The following is an 18840-nucleotide window of genomic DNA, read 5'->3' as shown; positions in this document are numbered from 1 at the left end:
GGAAAGGGGGAGAGGGGGAGAGGGGGAGAGGGGGGAGAGAGGTCTTCCATCCGCTGGTTCACTTCCCAAATGGCCGCAACAGCTGGAGCTGAGCTGATCCAAATCCAGGATCAAGAAGATGCTTCCAGGTCTCCCACACATAGGCCTCCTTCTTAATAAGCATCATTACAGGGCCTTCTATTGTGTCCCAGGCATGCACTGTATTTGTAAGATGAAGAACCCAAATAGCCACTGTCTTGGTCCGTTATGTGCTGCTGTAACAGACTACCTGAGACTGGGTAATATACGAAGCAGAAGTTTCTTTTTAAAAATATTTTTAAATTACTTTATTAATATTGTTTGCCTTATTTGGTCATTTTTATGGGGTAGAGTACAACCTTCTGGCACAGACAAGTATTTCACCGTTTTGAGGCTGGGCAGCCCACAGTTGAGGGGCTCTCATCTGCTGAGGGTCTTCTTGCTGTGCTGCCCCATGGCAGAAGGCAGAAGGGCAAGAGAGCACATGCACACGTAAGAGAGAGAAAAGGAGCCAAACATCCTCTTCTCAGGAGCCCCTCCGTGCAGTCAAGGCCTTCATTCATCCACGAGGGGAGAGCACTTGCTCATCACTTCCTGCGGGTCCCGTCTGTCAACACCGTCGCTCTGGGGCTTTAATTTTCCAACACATGAACTTTGGAGGCACATCCAAACCATCGTACCTGCTTACACATGGATGTTAAATAAAAAGACACTACCACCATCCTCCTCTCTTTTCGCAGCATAATGACTTTCTGAACTTCAGCCCAATCCCCCACCATCCTAATCCAGGTCAGAAACATCAGAATGAACAAAATCCAGCCAAACAAAGGGGAAAGGAGGTGAAAATGAATGGACCCACCCCTGGCTTCCTTTTATGGGTTCCTGACACCCCAATCTCTGACCCAAAAGTTAAAGAAAATGGATACAAATGTTGAGTTCTGATACCTGTTAAGCAAAATCTTTGAGATCCAAAAGAAGACAGTCCCATCAAGTCACACAACCCTGGCTGATTTCTGGACACAAATTTGTCCCTGAAAGAACAAGGAAAACACCTTTTAACAAGATGTCAAGCAATCCGTGGACCCACAACGCCAACCACTGCTCTCCAAGGCCTCACTGCGAGCCTTTGTCTTTCAGGGCTGCTGATTGCTGGCCGTCTCCCAGGCTCCCCCCGGGACAGCACCATATTTGTCTTTCTGCTGCCACTATTTGTTAGCAGTCTATAAACAGAGAAGATTCTTTCTTAGTAACCACTGGGGAAAGTAAAGCCACCTCCTATCCCAAAATAAAGCCTGAAAGGAGGCAAGGAAAGAAAATGAACTTGACTCGTGAAAGTTGAAAATGACAATCCAATGAGCAAAGTTTCAAAACTGCTGGCTGCCTTTGGCACAGGGAGAAAGGAAAAACTTCTCAAGCAGCTTGCAGAAGGCAGCAGCCAGCAGATTAAAAGACGACCAGAAATGATCTCACCAGCACATGGAGACGTCTGGCCACACGGGTATCTGTGAGATAACCAAGAATAGTCCAGTTACGTTGGAGTTACACTATCCGATCTGATTTCCTCCAAGAATGCTTCAGAGTTCATCTTGCTTTTCTCAGTCTTCACCATCAAATGCAAGCACGGCCACGGTAGTTCAAAGTCAGGTGCTCATCTAGAACAGGTAAAACTTCGGGAAACTAGGATCACCAGCAACGCAGCCGGAGGTCAGAGCATTAAAGGAAAGAAAACGGGCCTGTTAGCTGTAAGTAGCTGTAGAAAAACTGCCAATGGATGCTGTGTTTCAGAGGCAGAATTATCGAAAATCATCCTATTTGTAGAGAAAGCAGAAACCTTGACCTTAACAAAGAACACTGCCGAGGGTCTGTGGGAGTGCTCCCAGCCATCTAATCTTGCAGGAAGTTTGAATGTTTCTGGAGTTGAGTCAGCTCACTCTTGCCAGCCTGAGGACAGCCAGTTTGGAAAACAGGACTTGTAGACATGGAAACAACAGGCATCTTGGTAACCAAAGTCATGAGAGGGTTTACTACGTAAAAACTACAGAGTCTCCAAGAGGGAAGGGCAGGTTGGTGCAATTCGCTGAGGCCATAGTCTGTAACAAAATCTAAAACGCAGATAAGTCAAACATGCTGAGAGTCACCCAGTGAAGGGAATGAGTGTGTTAACCAGGATCTTGCTCCTCCAAGGGCAACCTTGGACACCCAGAAGAGTTTTTTTTTTTTTAATCCTATTTTCTCATTATGCTCTGGAAGACATATGACAATTAAGAGACTGATCAGAATTGAACTCTCACAGATGTTGTTTCAAAACCAGAAAGTGTGAAAACACTGAGCGAACAGCCCTTCAAACGCTGGCTGTCATTCGGATCCTCATGCTGCCCTTTGATCTGGATGCTAGCACTGCTGCAGGCAGGTAAGGGAACCACGGCCCACACCAGGTGGGGTCAGGAAGCAGCAGAGCCAGGCTCTGGGCTCACGCCAGGCATGGCTCATTCACCGACACGTGCTGAGATCTCGGCAAGGATGTGCAGATGGGGCTGAGGCATCCGGGTCCCCCAGGTCCCTCCTGTGCCAATCTTCACGATGGCATACTGAGGGAGAGAGGGGTTCCTATTTTTCCTATAAAACTGAGAAAGATTGTTGTGTGCCACCTTTTTATTTTTTTAAGGAACAGAGGGAAGGAGACAAAGAGCTCCCATTCACTGACTCACTCTCCAAATGCCCACAATGGCCAAGACTAGACTGGATCAAAGCCAGGAACTGGGAATTCATGGAACTCCCCTGTAAGGATGGCAGGAGCTCAGCTGCTTAAGCCATTGCCTCTGCCTCCCAGGGTCCGCATCGGCAGGAAGCTGGAGTCAGGGATCAGAGCCCGGAATTGAACCTCAGCACGTCAATGTGGGACACAGGTGTCTTAACCAAAATTGAACCACTAGGCTGAATGTCTATCCCTCATTTTTGTATTTTTAAGAAGCTTTTTTCTTTCGTCATAAATTTTTCCTTCTGTTTTTTTCTGTCCCTCTCCTTTTCTTTCCTCCTCCTCTTTTGCACATAGATCTCACACCCTAACTCCACCTGCTCTTAAACATGAGCCCACACTGAACTCAAGCCTTCCCAGTATACTTGCTATAGCCAAATGGTACTTCAGGGACGCCCACGCATATCTTCTTACCCACCCAGGACCTCTCTGCTTTGCTCTACTTCCGGTTGCTGATAACTTCCTGGAACAGGCAAGAATGGGCAGCAAGAAAGCCTTGAGGCAAAGTAGAGAATTCGTCACAATTGCCACCAACTTCTCCTGAACCTGGTCTCATGGAAGACCCTGTTAGCTTGTCCAAGACAACTATGAAGCATGGAAACCTGAGGGAGAGCATCCTAGGGGCTTTCCAGGGGGGTGTGCCTCCGTGTGACTGCCAGCCTTTGAAATCTGTCCATGGAGTTCAAGTTTACGGTCAGCAATATGACCACACACGATCCTAATCACCACCTTCTAACCTACTCTCCCCTCCTCCACACCCAACTTCTAATCACGTTTTTTTCTTCTCCATTCCCCCAGATATAACTTAAACATTTAAGAAATAAAATTTTTCATAGCAGGATACTAAAAGTGATGTCTTTTTTTAACCACATCTATAATGGGTTAAAGGGTTCCCTGGTGGCTTGAAACATAGGAATTTTCTTTCCTAACTGTCTGATATAACATCAGAACAGAACAGGAAAGAAGAGACTCAAACACGTCTTCCATCACTAAAATCAAAACTTCTACAGAATTATTGGAAATATACATAGTTTTATATATTTATACACATTGACTGGCATGAAGTTACACCTTAAGAAAATGTGATTCAAGCCAGCACCACGGCTCACTAGGCTAATCCTCCACCTTGCGGTGCCGGCACACCAGGTTCTAGTCCCAGTCAGGACGCCGGATTCTGTCCCGGTTGCCCCTCTTCCAGGCCAGCTCTCTGCTGTGGCCAGGGAGTGCAGTGGAGGATGGCCCAAGTGCTTGGGCCCTGCACCCCATGGGAGACCAGGAGAAGCACCTGGCTCCTGCCATCGGATCAGCACAGTGCGCTGGCCACAGCGCGCCGGCCGTGGCAGCCATTGGAGGGTGAACCAACGGCAAAAGGAAGACCTTTCTCTCTCTCTCTCTCTCTCTCTCACTATCCACACTGCCTGTCCAAAAAAAAAAAAAAAAAGAAAAGAAAAAAAAAGAAAATGTGATCCACACAGACACTGCCTAATGCTGAAGATGTAGAGTAACCAGAAGACCTGAACACTGCTGGCAGGAATGCAAAATGGTTACAAGCACTCAGAAAAACCACAGGGCCATCTCGAGAAGCACTATGCCTTCCATAGGATCCAACCAGTCCACTCACAGGTACCCACCCAAGAGACGTGAAAACAGATGTCTACTCAAACACTTGTACGTCAATGTTCACAGCAGTATTTATAATCATGAAAAGTGAAAAATAACATTCATCAACAGGTATAGACAAGCGAACTGTGACAGATCACAGATAGAATAATACTTAGCCAAAAAAGAGACAGGGAAAGGTGGTGAGGGGTTGTGGCAATTATGCAATTATGTGGGTGAATCTTAAAACCACTAAGCCGAATGAAAGAAGCCAGACACAGGCATCTCTATGGGATGATACTGTTGGCAAAAAGTTCTAGCAAATGTCAACCAAGTCCAAAGTGCTGAAAGGCAGAACAGTGGTTGCCTGAGGCCGGGGACTTGGGGAGAGAAGAATTTCAAAGGAACAAAGGAAGCGTTCAGGGATCCTGGAAACATCCGTATCTTCACTTGGGCAGTGACTGCATGGGTGTGTACCACTGTCTAAACTCAGCTAGCTGTGCCCTTTAAACGAACGATTCATTTTAAATGGATGTCTTTTGCTGGATGCAAACTATGTCTCAATGATAGTCGTTATAAAGTATCACTTAACGAATTAGGGGTCGGTGGGCATTTGCCCCAGCAGCTACACTGCTGGTCAGGACCCCCACGTCCTGTATCCGAGTGCCCGAGTTTCATCTCTGCTCCTGATTCCAGCTTCCTGGCAATGTGCATCCTGAGAGACAACAGGTAGCGAGTGGCTCAAGTACTTGTATCCCTGCCTTGCACGTAGTAGGCCCAGAATGAGTTCTGGGCTCCTGACTTTGGGCTGTCCATCCCCGACTGCTGTGGGCATTCGGAGAGTGAACCAGCAGTAAGATTGCTTTCTCTCCTTCTCTCCCCGCCCCCCCCCCGCCTCTCAAAAAATAAAAACTAAGAAAATCATGAGTATTTGTACTGATCAACATCCCTCTTATCCTGAAAGAATTCCCCCATGTTAAATATGGTTTTATCTGCAAAAGTAAGACAAAGGATTTCAGCACAGTCTTTTACACGTTGGTTCCTGCATATCATGGGAACCTCAAGGTCACTCTGTTGTGGCATGTGTTCAGGCTCATCACAGCCCTAGGTGTTATATTTCTAACACTAGTGCCACTTGTCTCAATATGCATAACTGTCTGGGTTCCATTCTGCCCTAAAATGCTCTTCTTTAAGCACCTATCATAAACCCCACCAAGGAGCACATAAAGCTGTAGCAAGCTTTGCTTCACTATCAAATGTGTTGATGGGCTAATGCTATTTTATCCTTGCTAAATACCATTTCCCTTCCTAGAGCTGTCTGGAACTTCCAGAGTAAGCTCGTCTCTGGCCTGGAATGATTACGTTTTCCCAGCAGCTCATTCCTGATCGTGAGGAACAGACACTGGCAAACACTCCCTCGCTACACAGAGGGCAGGGTGTGGCTCCTGACAAAGGCTCAGAACCAGAAGTCTGACTGAAGGAGATGCTTTTAAGATCTGAGAACCTGACCTTCATTCTCAGAGCAGCAGGTGCATACTTAAGAGATGAGGCTAAGTACTTCAGGAAGAAATGTCACCCCAACATCAAGACATCATGATGCACAACCCCACCTGAATGGTAGCATTTTGGAGTGAAACCCTGTAGCATCACATCACTGACAAGCAAAGCCAGCTGTGGAATGTTTTTTTTAATCTTATTTATTTGAAAGGCAGAGTTAGAGAGAGAAAAGAAAAGATAGAGGGAGAGACTGACAGACTTATCTTCCATCTACTGGTTCATTCCCCAAATAGCCTCAATGGCCAGGGCTGGGCCAGGCAAAGCCAGGAACCAACAACTTCATCTGGATGGTCCACATGAGTACAGGGGCCCAAGCACATGGGCCATCTTCTGCTGCTTTCCCAGGCCATTAGCAGAGAACTGGATTGGAAATGAAGCAGCCGGGACAAGAACCAGTGCCCATTTGGGATGCTGATGTCGCAGGCATTGGCTTAACCCACTATGCCACAATGCCAGGCTTCCAGTTATGGATTTTTAACACATGAAGAGAATTAAATGGAAACTGGGGCTAGCACCGTGGCATAGTGCGTAAAGCCACCGCCTGCCTTATCGGCATCGTATATGGACGCCGGTTCAAGTCCCGGCTGCTCCACTTCCAATCCAGCTCTCTGCTATGGCCTGGGAAAGCAGTAGAAGATGGCCCGAGTCCTTGGGCCCCTGCACCCACATGGGAGACCCAGAGGAAGCTCCTGGCTCTTGGCTTTGGATCAGCACAGCTCCAGCCATTACAGCCAATTGGGGAGTGAACCAGCAGATGGAAGACCTCTCTCAGCCTCTCCTCTCCTCTCTCTCTCTCTCTCTCTGTCTCTCCTCTCTGTGTAACTCTGACTTTCAGATAAAAAATAAAATCTTTTAAAAAAAGAAAGAAATGCAATCTATTCAAAAAACACCTGAGAACAGAAGTAGTCCTCTATAGGTAAGCAGCATTATACAAGCATAAAAAGTTCATGGTAAAACAGAATTAAAAGACAAGCGCATGTGGATAAGAAAATATTTTTGAAATGTATGTATGGTCTTTTCATTATACACATTTTCCACGAACTTTTTGAAGATCCCTCGTATATGGCATCTAGTCATCCCCATATGGATCTAAATGACATCCCTTTGTTACTTGCTCACAGGTTACAGCACGGGAGTAACTAGGACTCCCAGTGGAGTCCTAGACCCACCAGGAGAGACAGGTTGTCACTTTCCAACAACACAGCCATCCGGATGCCTTCCCCTACGCATCTCATTTTGCAGCCACCAATTTTTTAAGAACCGGGACAGCTACAAGAAGTAAGATTAGGAGCCTGGCCCTTTCTGTTGAAAGACTAAAACTACCAGTTCGAAGAACGGAGTAACCCGAGGTGAGACCCAGGAAGAGAAAACGACAGCAGGCACATCCATCCCAAGGATGGGGCAGGGATGTCTGGAGGGTGGATCCAGACACTGCAACGGAACCTAGGTAACGTAGGAGATTTCCTGCCTTGCGGCACATGCTGACGTGACATTGCTCCCGTCAATCTGAGGCAGTGCACCCACTGGAAGGTAATAGCTGCCCACAAGAATGGAAAGCATCTGGTACTGAGGGCTGCAGCAGCAGCAGAGATGTCATCAAAGACAGGGGGTCTCTGGGAGCTTTGCTGAGGGATGTTTTTGGCTCAACATGAGATAAGGGACCACCAGAAAGAGAAAGCCCAGTCAACTCCCCTGAGCACTGCAGGGAGCCCGAGAGGCTGGTGGCCAGCAAGACCTGGAAGAGCGGAATCCAGCCTCCTGAAGCCAGTGTGCTGATCAGCTCCAAGCCCCCATCTTCTCCAGGAATGCGGAGGGCCCACCAGTTAGGCAAACGCAGTCACTGAAGTACCAGTGAAACAGAAGCAGGTGCTGTCTCGCCACTTGTTTCTAGGCTGCCTTCAGCTTGGGAGGAAAACAAAACTGAAAAACACAAAATTAGATCAGTCCCGTCGTGTTGAGAATTAGTGCTCACGGAACGAAGACACAGATCCTTTGTGAAAACAATAGCGTTAGAAAGTATAGAGGCTGGCACCGCAGCTCACTAGGCTAATCCTCCGCCTGCAGCGCCAGCACACCAGGTTCTAGTCCCGGTCGAGGAGCTGGATTCTGTCCTGGTTGCTATTCTTCCTGTCCAGCTCTCTGCTGTGGCCAGGGAGTGCAGTGGAGGATGGCCCAAGTGCTTGGATCCTGCACCCAATGGGAGACCAGGATAAGCACCTGTCTTCTGGCTTCTGATCAGCGCTGTGCGCCGGCCATAGCGGCCGTTGGGGGGTGAACCATCAGAAAAGAAAGACTTTTCTCTGTCTCTCTCTCTCACTGTCCACTCTGCCTGTCAAAAAAGAAAAGAAAAGAAAAAAAGAAAGCTTAGAGCAAATCCTGCCCCCAAGCTCTCCAATCCCTCAGACATGAACGGTTCTCTCTAGCAGACTCCAGCAGCACATCAATGCCGACAGGAAAAAAAGAATTGGCAGCAAGGGGACCCTAACGAGGAGAGAGAGGCGTAGCCATTTCTGTACTGATCTTTAATATTGGCTTTCCGGATATTTCCCAAGTATAAATGCAAATATATCAATTAATGCTCAACATCGCATATTTGAAATTTATGGTTTTATTTGTAACTTATTCACTAGCGCAGTCTGGGCTTAGTTAGCTGGCCAAGTATAGGGAAACAAGGAATGTATATTCTTTCCAGTTTGGAAAGGAAAGTGTATTTCATGCACATTACTCTTACTTATCATGTTTGCTCAGTTCTAAGGTTTTTGCTCAGGAACCACAGATGGGTTTAAATGAAGCAAAAAGGAAATTGGATTCCATCAATCAATATACTAAAACACAACCAAAATTAGATGTCATGAGGTTACACCATTTCATCACTTGTAATTAATATTGTCTGTGCATGCCCCTTCTGAGAAAATATTTATACAACATTCCATTTCCTACAAGGAAATTCATCTTCTGACTTCCCCACAAACTGAAAAATCACCTAGTGAGTTAGACAAAGAGAAAACTATTGTAGTCCTATTGCTTAACTTTAAAGTGAAATTTATTACAGAAAAATTTTCATCCATCTAAAGCAAAGATGTATTTACTTTGGAGCCTTGTCTACTTTTATTAAGCAAAAAATCTGACTTTAAAATAACTGCAGTTTTTAGGATACATAGTTATTATTTAGCTCAAGCCAAACTTCAGCACTAATATTTAAACCAGAAAAAGTTAAAAGAACATTTCTTTGGTGTACATTTTTGTTTTTTTTATTTATAATTTTTATTTCTCAGATGAGGAGAAAAATTTTTTTCTTCTGTTTCCCTCCCCAAGATACAGTATCCAAGGATACCACACAGATATTTAGTGAAAACTCCTCCCTGGGGGACATGATACCCTGGCTTCTATCCTCTCCCAAGACAAGCCAAGGACAAGCCACTGTGGTACCATCATCAACTGCTCTTGTTTCCTCAAGTAGGACCTGAGTCAGACAGCCCCTGCTATAAATATTTGCTGACTGTGTGATCTTCTGCCAATCTGTTACCTCTCGGAGTTCCAATTTTCTCAGCTGAAAGCAGAGCTATGACTGGACTTACTCTACACTGCTGCCATGTAGCAGCTCAGTCAATGGTATCTGGCAGAAATGTAGCAGTGATTATGCATCAAGGGGAACTGTAGTGTCTTCTGCTTTCTTTCTTCAAGCAAATGCTGAGTAGGAATCAGATGTGTGTGTTACTTAGTCAACTCATAAACTAATTTGAATGAAGGCTTCTACTGTGGAGGAGCTCCTGTGACAGAATTGGCTTTTTCTCTTCTGGGAAGTAATTTCTCATGAGAATTTAACAATTCAGAAGCCCTTGGAGTATATACTAGGAATGAGTTGGTACAAGGCACACAGATATTACAATCCTAATTTTGGAATGCTGAAGGAGGAAGACAATCACCAACAGGAAATTTCCCAAAGATTCCACATCATAAGCAAACTATACAGAATCAACCTTTACAACAATGGTTAAGATATAAGCATGGGTTTCAGAGTTATATCTGCCTGGCTTCCTGCCCTCTATGAACTGGGCTACCCTAAGGAAGTATTTACATTCTTATCTTGGTTTCCACATACATAAAATGGGGCTGTTCATGGCACTTTCTCATGGTATTATGGAAAGTATTCAATGAGTTAATAAACGTCTACAGAATGTAGAACAGAACCAAAATATGGCCAGCATTCAATAAACTAACATTTGTAAGTTCAACCAAAGTTTGAGTTTCTACTACATATCAAGCTTTGAATTGAGCATTGTAAATAGAAAAAGTGATAATGAACAAATTAATGTTTATTTCATTTCTATAAACCAGTCACTATGATAGGTGATGTGTATATTATATTAGGTTTTTGATTAGTAATATAATTAGCTAGATAATATTTGCCTTGTTTTATGAATAAATAGAGTGGAACAAAAAAAGTTAACTATGTTTCTTAAAATCTGAGAGCCAAAACAGCTCAATCCTTACATTTGTTATAGGTACAAGGGTAGTTCAAAAAGTTTGGGGGGAAATGTAATCATAGGATAAGTTTTATTTATTTATTGCAAAAAAATTTGAAATCCATAAATAGCTTTTTTATAATAGGCATTTTTCATGAATATTTTGAAAACTCCTCATAAGTCACAGCCCCTGACCTTGAAGAAAGAGCAATCTAGCGCTGTAAATGACGAAATGTAGTAAGATGCAAGTGCCAGAGTAAACAAATACGCAAAGTAGAAATATTCAGCAAGAGGAGTGAAGGTTGCCTCTAGTGTTACAGAGGTGACATCTGAAGGATGAAAGTGGCTTCAGGCATTCATAAAGTTCACTATTCAGCTTCAGAGGCAAAAAATGCCAGAAGTAACAGAGAACCAGCAAGGGCAATGACCCAGAAGGTTGCCTCCATGAACCAGAACCTGGTGACAGTCCAACAGCCTTTTCCCACAAAGCTTATTGCAATGATGCCAAGGATTCGGCTCTACTTACAGTGTCAATGGTTTCCAATTGTCTGCGGTCACTGCCTTTTTCTAGCAGATCGAACCTGGATCTACCGCACACCTAAACTTCAGCGCATCTTCAGGTTGTTTCTACCGCCCTCTCGGCTGCTACCCAGAGCAGTTCATGTCACAGCATTCACTCCGTTCTCATGCGGCCTGGACTATTCCACAATAGCACCTACAAGCCTGTTTCATCAGTTCTGCCTTCTAAAGACATGTCTTTTTCCCAAGACTTTTCAGGTCTGCTCTCATTCCAGGCAAAAATCAATCTTCTGCTTAAATCATTCTTCATTACTAGGCTGTTTTCTGCAGACCATTTTTAGAGCTATTATTATGTTGTAAGAGAGTATCTATGTGCAACTCTCCTCTATCATGAATTCCTGAAAGCAAGCACTGTTCTTATTCACCTCTGTGTCTATTGCAGGACCTAGTGCAGACACATTTGATAGATGATCAAATGAATGAATCTGAGTCAATGAGTGGATGGATAATCACCAAGAGACCCTTGCCAGACACTTAAGATCTTCCATCAGATGGAACCTAACATATTCAATCTTTCCTTTATTTGAGAGGCAGAGAAACAGAGAAGAGAGGGAGGGAGAGAAAGAGAGGGCTTTAATCCACTGGTTCATTCTGCAAATGCCCATAATGACTAGGATGGGACCAGGCTGAAAACAGGAGGCAGGAATTCAATCCAGGTCTCCCACACAGGTGGCAAAACTATCACTTGGGCTCTCCACTGTTGCCTCCCAGGGTGACATTAGCAGGAAGCTGGAATATGGAGTAGAGCCTGGACTTGAACCCAAACACTCAGATATGGGATGTAGGTGTCCCAAGCAGCAGCTTAACCCACTAGGCCAAACACCAGCTCCAAGAAAAGTTTCAGACTAATCGTATTACTCAGTCTTCCTCCTATCATTGCAATCTTTGTCCAAGCTCCCAATCCCTCTTCCTTTACTTTCAATCCACACAGGATCCTTTTCCCTACCTACGCAGTTTCGATAATGTTTACCATGCTGCAAAGCTAAACCCTCTCTTTCCTGCCAACTGAAACCAAACATTTCCCTCACGATGTGCAAAACACTCAGGTACCCTTCCCTGACTACTCCCATCCCTACAAGTTTTCTTTTTCAGAATTATCTTTAACTTTTGGAACCTCTAACACTCAGTTTATTCTTGTATTACCTTTCATTTATTTTGTGAAGCATATCTTGTCTTCTCAAAATCAGAGATTGTAATTTGTTTTTTTAAAGATTTATTTATTTATTCAGTATTTCATTTGCAAAGGAGGGAAGGAGGGATGGAGAGAGAAGGAGGAAGGGAGGGAGGAAGGGAGGGAGGAAAAAAAGAGATAGGTTGATTGATTGATTTTTCTAACCGCTGGTTCACTTCTCAAATACTTGCATCAGCTAGGGATGGGCCAGAATGAAGCCAAGAGCCAGGAACTCTATCCCAGCTTCCCATGTAAGTGGCAAAAACCCAAGAACTTGGGCTATCATCTACTGCCTTCTGGTGTCCCAAGTAGTGGCTTAACCAGCTGTGCCACAGCACCTGCCTGGAGGTTGTCATTTCTTGTTTCAATTTTAGCTATCATTGCACATCACTAAACACGTAGAAGTTTGATCAACAAATAAGCAACAAGTTGGTGAATTCACAATGGCTACTTAATGGCTAGTTTAATACAATATTACCTAAATTATTTCTTGTAGTGATAGCATATTATTACCATTATCGTTAGTCTCATTTGGAACTGAGCTATACCAACCCTTGTCATGGTTAAATGTTTTCAGACGATATGATGCAATGTGCCAAGACTCAATGCTGTGCAATTGTTCCATGATTGGGTTTTGTTGGCTTGAGATGTGAAGGTTTGATCTGTTAGCACACAGGTTCAAGCCCATAGATTTCTCCTGCATCCCTGTGGTCAGCTCTCATACTGTGGCCCTCATTCTGACCCCTGCTGCTCTGGCAGACACGCACACTGTTCCAATCCAATCCATCTCTTCTGGAATGAGCAGACCCACCTTCTTTGCCAGAATGGGATTTAACCTTAAACTGAAGAGCGCAGGTGTTTGCCAAACTGGGAGGTGACGTTTCGTTCTAACAATCAGCCTGGAACTCGGCCACTGAGGAGTGGAATGACAGAATGGAAAGCAGTGATGCTCAGTTTCCAGAGTAACAGCCATGATGTATTTTGGATGAATCTATCCGGATGGGTCCAGCCCGTAGGGCACACATAAAACTCACCCTCATTATGTTCTTTTTATATGTCAGCAAAGAACGTAAATGAAATATTTCCTTTTATAAATGCCTCTTTACAAAGTTGTAAATTTTAAAAATAAGGAAATGTTAAGCATTTTTAAGATGAATAGGAGGAAAATTTAATGATTCAAAGAAATGGAGTGATTTATTCATTGATTCTCCAAACACCACAAACACCAAAATTTAAGCTGTGTACCTGGCCCCAACTGACCAAATATCATTCTTAGATTGTTCTAGCCTGTGATGAAAAGGGGTCACAGTTAAAGACAGAAGACTACAACAGTTGTGTAGGAACTCCAGCTTCCCTTGAATTCTTTCACAATTCTCTTTTACGTCCCTAGACATCTCTCACATGTGTTCCACAATACCTTCTCTCACAGGCCTGCTACTACAACCCTTCATTCCAATAATAGTAGTTTAAGCCAAGGTTCTAGATGGAATATATACTAATCAGGATTCTCTGGAAAAATATAACCAAAAGAATACACAAGGGTACTCCAAAATGTTTATGGAAAATAACATTTAAAAATTTATTTTGACATGAAGAGATTTTGAAATACATGCATGAGTTTTCAAATTACATGCATGAGTTCATAGGGAATTCATTTTGCAAAAAACACTGTACAAAAATTTTGAACCAAAATAAACTTCTCTTAGTTTCATTTTTCACAACCTCTTTGAAGCATCATCTTATATGTGAATATGTATGTCTATTGATAGCGAGATGAAGAGATTTATGGAATACTGCTCATGCAATCATGGAGGCTGAGGTGATCCATGATCTGCCATGAGCAAGACGGAGACCCAGAAAAGCACAGATTCCAGAGCAGGAGCGAAGGCCTGAGAGGCAGGAGACCCAGCCCAAGCCATCAGGCAGAGCTCTCCAAGCTTCCTTCACCGTTTTGTTCTATTCAGGCCCTCAGTGGATTAGATAATCCCAGCCACCAGGGGGACAGCCATCAGTTTACTCAGTCCTCCAATTCAAATGCTAACTGCTTCCAGAAATGTTTAAAACAAACATTTCAGATAATGTTTAATCCTCTATTTGGGCATTCCATGGCCTAGTCAACACATAAAATAACCATCGCAAGAACAGGCATTTCAGGGCTGCCACTGTGGTGCAGTGGGCTAAGCAGCCGCCTGTGATGCCAGCATCCTATATGAGCACTGGTTCAAGTCCTGGCTGCTCCATTTCCAATCCAGCTCCTTGTTAATGTGCCTGCAAATGCAAAGAAGATGGTCCAAGTCCATTTGCAAGACCTGGATGGAGTTCTAAGCATTGCCACTGCAGCCATTTGAGGAATGAACAGCAGAGGGAAGATTTGTATTCTTTCTCTCTTCCTCTCCCTCTTTCCACCTCTTTGTCTCTCTCTCCCTCTCAAATAAACTTTAAAAATTAAAATTAATCATCACAAAGTCAAAACCACCAACACCCAGAGAGGCTGCCATCATCACTGTCAATATCCAGCACATATTGAGTCACCCATCCCGATAACAGCTCCCAAGAGAGTAGGCAACAAGGCTGGGTAAGTTCATGATGTGCTCACTCCCAGCAACGACAGTATTGCTACAAATGTCTACCTATTTATGTTCCAAGGCTGCAAAGTCCTAATAAATATTCATGTCTTTTGAGGGTACTGTTAACTAAGGAAATTGTCTTCTGAAACTGCTGGTTTTCTGGTGCCAGGATAACTCGCAGTCTGTGTCCTAAAATCTCAGGTCTTTTCATGAAATCACTCTTTCTCATTCATTTGAGAAATAACTTCTTTCTTTAGGACTCAGAAATGCATTGATGGGGTGGGCATTTAGCCTAGTGATTAAAAAAGACTCATGTGTCCACTTCTGAGTACCTAGGTTTCATTTCTGGCTCTAGCCTGACTTCAGCTTCTTGTAATGAAGACCCTTGGGGGCAGAAGTGGTAACTGAGTCCCTGTTACCCAAACAGAGACATGAATTGAGAGCCCAGCTTTGACTGGGCCCATTCCCAGACACTGCAGGAATTGAGGGAGTAAACCAGTAGATGGGATCTCTCTCTCTCTCCCTCTATCTCTCTCCTTCCATCCCTCCCTCTCCCCTGCTCCCCTTCCCACCTTTACCTCAAATTTTTAAAATTTTTAAAAAGAAATGCATTGACATGGCTTATCTGAAGCAACTACCATCTACATTAACATTTAGAATAATCTCTCTTAAATCAGTCTATGGAGTTTTACCAACCTTTCAGTATTTATCCAACCTTTTATTCTCTCTTCCCTTAGGATGAGTTTCTTCAGGAGGGGTTACTCACGTGCATCCTCTTCACTAAATACCTGCATAGCACCCAATGTACTCACAAGTCCTCCATATATGATCAGACCATCTTGAACTACAAGGCACATCTTTCAGAAAAAATGTATTTTCTCTTATTTAGAGGGCTTAATTCAAAAAGAGACCCCATAAAGAAAGCAATGCAAAATGGCTTTTCCTTTATTCAAAAGATACAGATACTTAAACGTTCAAAACTTGAGTTACAAAAACAGGAAAACTGTGGTTCCAAGATGGTGGAGTAGGGAGGGAGCTTACTGCTCTAGCTCAGGAGAAGATAGTTTAAAAAAAAAAAGTGTAGAGAGTGTAGTCCCAGGAAAGAGGGAGAAAGCAGCAGAGGAAACTCTACAAAAATTAGAGGGACACAGTTGACCCACATGGAGGGTGTGGGCTCCCACGGCTTGGGACTCTAGCAACCAAGAATCTAGGCACCAGCATTGGAAAGTGGGGCGAGACCAGACCCCAGCAATCCAAGCCGCTGGTGAGAAAGCCGCAAGAAGAGCCTAGGGGGACTCAGACTTAGAGTCCCATGGGGGAAAGTGTACCAGTAAACTAGAGGAGAGATAAAAAAAAAAATAAGGATGGGACAGACACGTTTATCTCTCCCTGATTACATTACAATGGCATCCTGTAACAAGCCAATAGAGCGCGCACCATTTTGGACATAACATTGGATGTAACAGCTGCGCCAGCTTCTGTCTGTATCCGGCAACCAGCCAAATGGAGACTCCTGACTCTGGTAGGGAGAAGTAACAGGGGGATAGAAGTTTGTGACTGTGGGAGCTTCTGTACCGAGACTGTGAAAAAAACTGAGGGTGTATGGGAGATCTAAGTGTGGCTGGGAGTTTGAAGAGTCACAGTGGGAGACTCCACAAGCTTGGGGGTTCCTGGTAACCTGGTGAGAGACACTGCTGGGGAATCTGAACTTACACTGAGCACTGCACAGATCCTTGGTGTAACCCTTGGGACAGAGTGGACCAGGGCTAGTGCTCAGGCACTGGGCTCCACTCAGGAGAGGAACTCAGCTGACCAGAATAAACCTCCCTTCTGATTAAAAAAAAAAAAAAGAAAAGAAAAGATTTACCACACCAAACATGGGTGTGTCACTTTAGGTACACCCTTAATCCTGGAGAACAGAGCGCTTTGGCCACAATCACTATAAGTCACTAGAGATTCACAGAAAGTGGATATTCTACTTATCTACAGATAAAATGATAAATGATAAAAGCTGCCGGTGGGGAGGGGGACCAAACAACAAATGCACCAATTCAAGAAATGAGAATAAGGAAGATAACATGACACCCCCAAAATAATATGACACTTCAACACTAGATTGTGAAGACAATGAGATAAAAGAAATGCAAGAAATGGAATTAAAAATTTGATAAGATTACATAGAAGAAGCAAATGCACAAACTCCTGAAATCCATACAGGACATGAAAGAAAATTTCACCCATGAAATTGAGATCTTAATCGGACTTGCCCCAAATGGTGGAGTTAGAAACGTGCCAGGGGATTCCAATACAATCCCATCAAGGTGGCATGTACCAATACCATCTCACTAGTCCAAGTGATCAACTTCAGTTCACAATTGATCACACTGATAGGTCTAAGAGTCAAAGGGATCACACAAACAAGACTAGTGTCTGCTAATACTAACTGATAGAATCAAAAAGGGAGAGAATGATCCAACATGGGAAGCAGGATACACAGCAGACTCATAGAATGGCAGATGTCATAAATAGCACTCTGGCCTCAGAATCAGCCCTTAAGGCATTCGGATCTGGCTGAAAAGCCCAAGAGAGTATTTTAGGCATGGAAAGCCAAGACACTCTGGAAAAAAAAAAAAAGACAACCTAAATGAAAGATCTCTGTGAGTGAGATCCCAGTGGAAAGAATGGGGCCATCAAAGAAGGATGTACCTTTCTCTGAAGGGAGGAGAGAACTTCCACTTTGACTATCACCCTGTCAGAGTAAGATCGAAGTTGGTGAACCCAAAAGGCTTCCATAGCCTTGACAACTCATGACTAGAGCCTAGGGAGATTACTGATGCCATAAACAAGAGTGTCAACAACAGGAGTCACTGTGTACTTATTCTCATGTGGGATCTGTCCTTAGTGTGTTGTCCAATGTGAAGTAAATGCTATAACTAGTACTGAAACAGTATTTTTACATTTTGTGTTTCTGTGTGGGTGCAAACTGATGAAATCTTTACTTAATATATACTGAATCTATCTTCTGTATATAAAGATAATTGAAAATGAATCTTGATGTGAATGGAATGGGAGAGGGAGCGGATGATGGGAGGGGTGCGAGTGGGAGGGAAATTATGGGGGGGGCCAATGTAATCCATAAACTGTACTTTGGAAATTTTTATTTACTAAGTGAAAAAAAAAGAAATTGAGATCTTAAAGAGAAATCAAAATGAAATGAAGAATTAAATAAATCAAATAAAAATGCAGTGGAGAGCCTACTGGACTTAGAAGACAAAGCACAGGAAAGTATGCAGTCAAACCAAAGACAAGATGAGGAAATTAGAAAAGTAAAAAACACTGTTGGAAATCTACAGGATACTATTAAAAAAAAAACCAATATACAGGTTTTAGGGGTTCTAAAGGGCATTGAGAGAGAGAAAGGATTAGAAGGCCTTTTTAGTGAAGTAATAGCAGAAAATTTCCCAGGTGTGGAGTAAGAAAGGACATCCAAGTACAGGAGGCACTCAGAAATCCTACTAGATATAATCAGAAAAAATCCTTGCCATGACACATTGTAATCAAACTCACCACAGTGAAACATAAAGAGAAGATTCAAAAATGTGCACGAGAGAAATGCCAGATTACTTTCAGAGGATCTCCAATTAGACTCACAGTGGACGTATCAGAAACCCTACAGGCTAGGAGAGAATGGAGAGATATTTTCGAAGTCTAAGAGAAAAAAAAAATGTCATCCCAGAATATTATACCCTGCAAAGATCTCATTTGTTAATGAAGGTGAAATAAAGACCTTCCATAATAAACAGAAATGGAAAGAATTTGTCACCACCCATCCAGCCCTACAAAAGATGCTTAAGGATGTGTTGCACACAGAAACACAGATACATGGTCATCACTAGAAAGAAGGTAAAGGGGTCAGTGCCGTGGCTCACTAGGCTAATCCTCCACCTGCGGCGCCAGCACTCCAAGTTCTAATCCTGGTTGGGGTGTCGGTTCTGTCCCAGTTGCTCCTCTTCCAGTCCAGCTCTCTGCTGTGGCCCAGGAAGGCAGTGGAGGATGGCCCAAGTGCTTGGGCCCTGCACCGCATGGGAGACCAGGAGGAAGCACCTGGCTCCTGGCCATTTGGGGGAC

The 18840-nt window shown here is 43.7% G+C and overlaps 1 long non-coding RNA gene across 1 annotated transcript in view; it reads right to left on the bottom strand.

Annotated features, from left to right (window-relative positions):
• Positions 1-297: 297 nt before the first annotated feature.
• LOC103345694 (uncharacterized) overlaps positions 298-18840 on the bottom strand; it is a 50706-nt gene continuing 32163 nt past the window's right edge. The window contains exons 4-5 of the long non-coding RNA XR_011386819.1: positions 964-1049; positions 298-698 (exon numbers count right to left, since the gene is read on the bottom strand). This is a non-coding gene — a long non-coding RNA (uncharacterized lncRNA). The remainder of the gene's footprint in view (positions 699-963; positions 1050-18840) is intronic.

The sequence above is a fragment of the Oryctolagus cuniculus genome, chromosome 2, assembly GCF_964237555.1.
Source record: "Oryctolagus cuniculus chromosome 2, mOryCun1.1, whole genome shotgun sequence".
NCBI classification, from domain to species: domain Eukaryota; kingdom Metazoa; phylum Chordata; class Mammalia; order Lagomorpha; family Leporidae; genus Oryctolagus; species Oryctolagus cuniculus.
The sequence above is the reverse complement of the archived record's forward strand: the minus strand, read 5'-3'. Positions and strand labels throughout refer to the sequence as shown.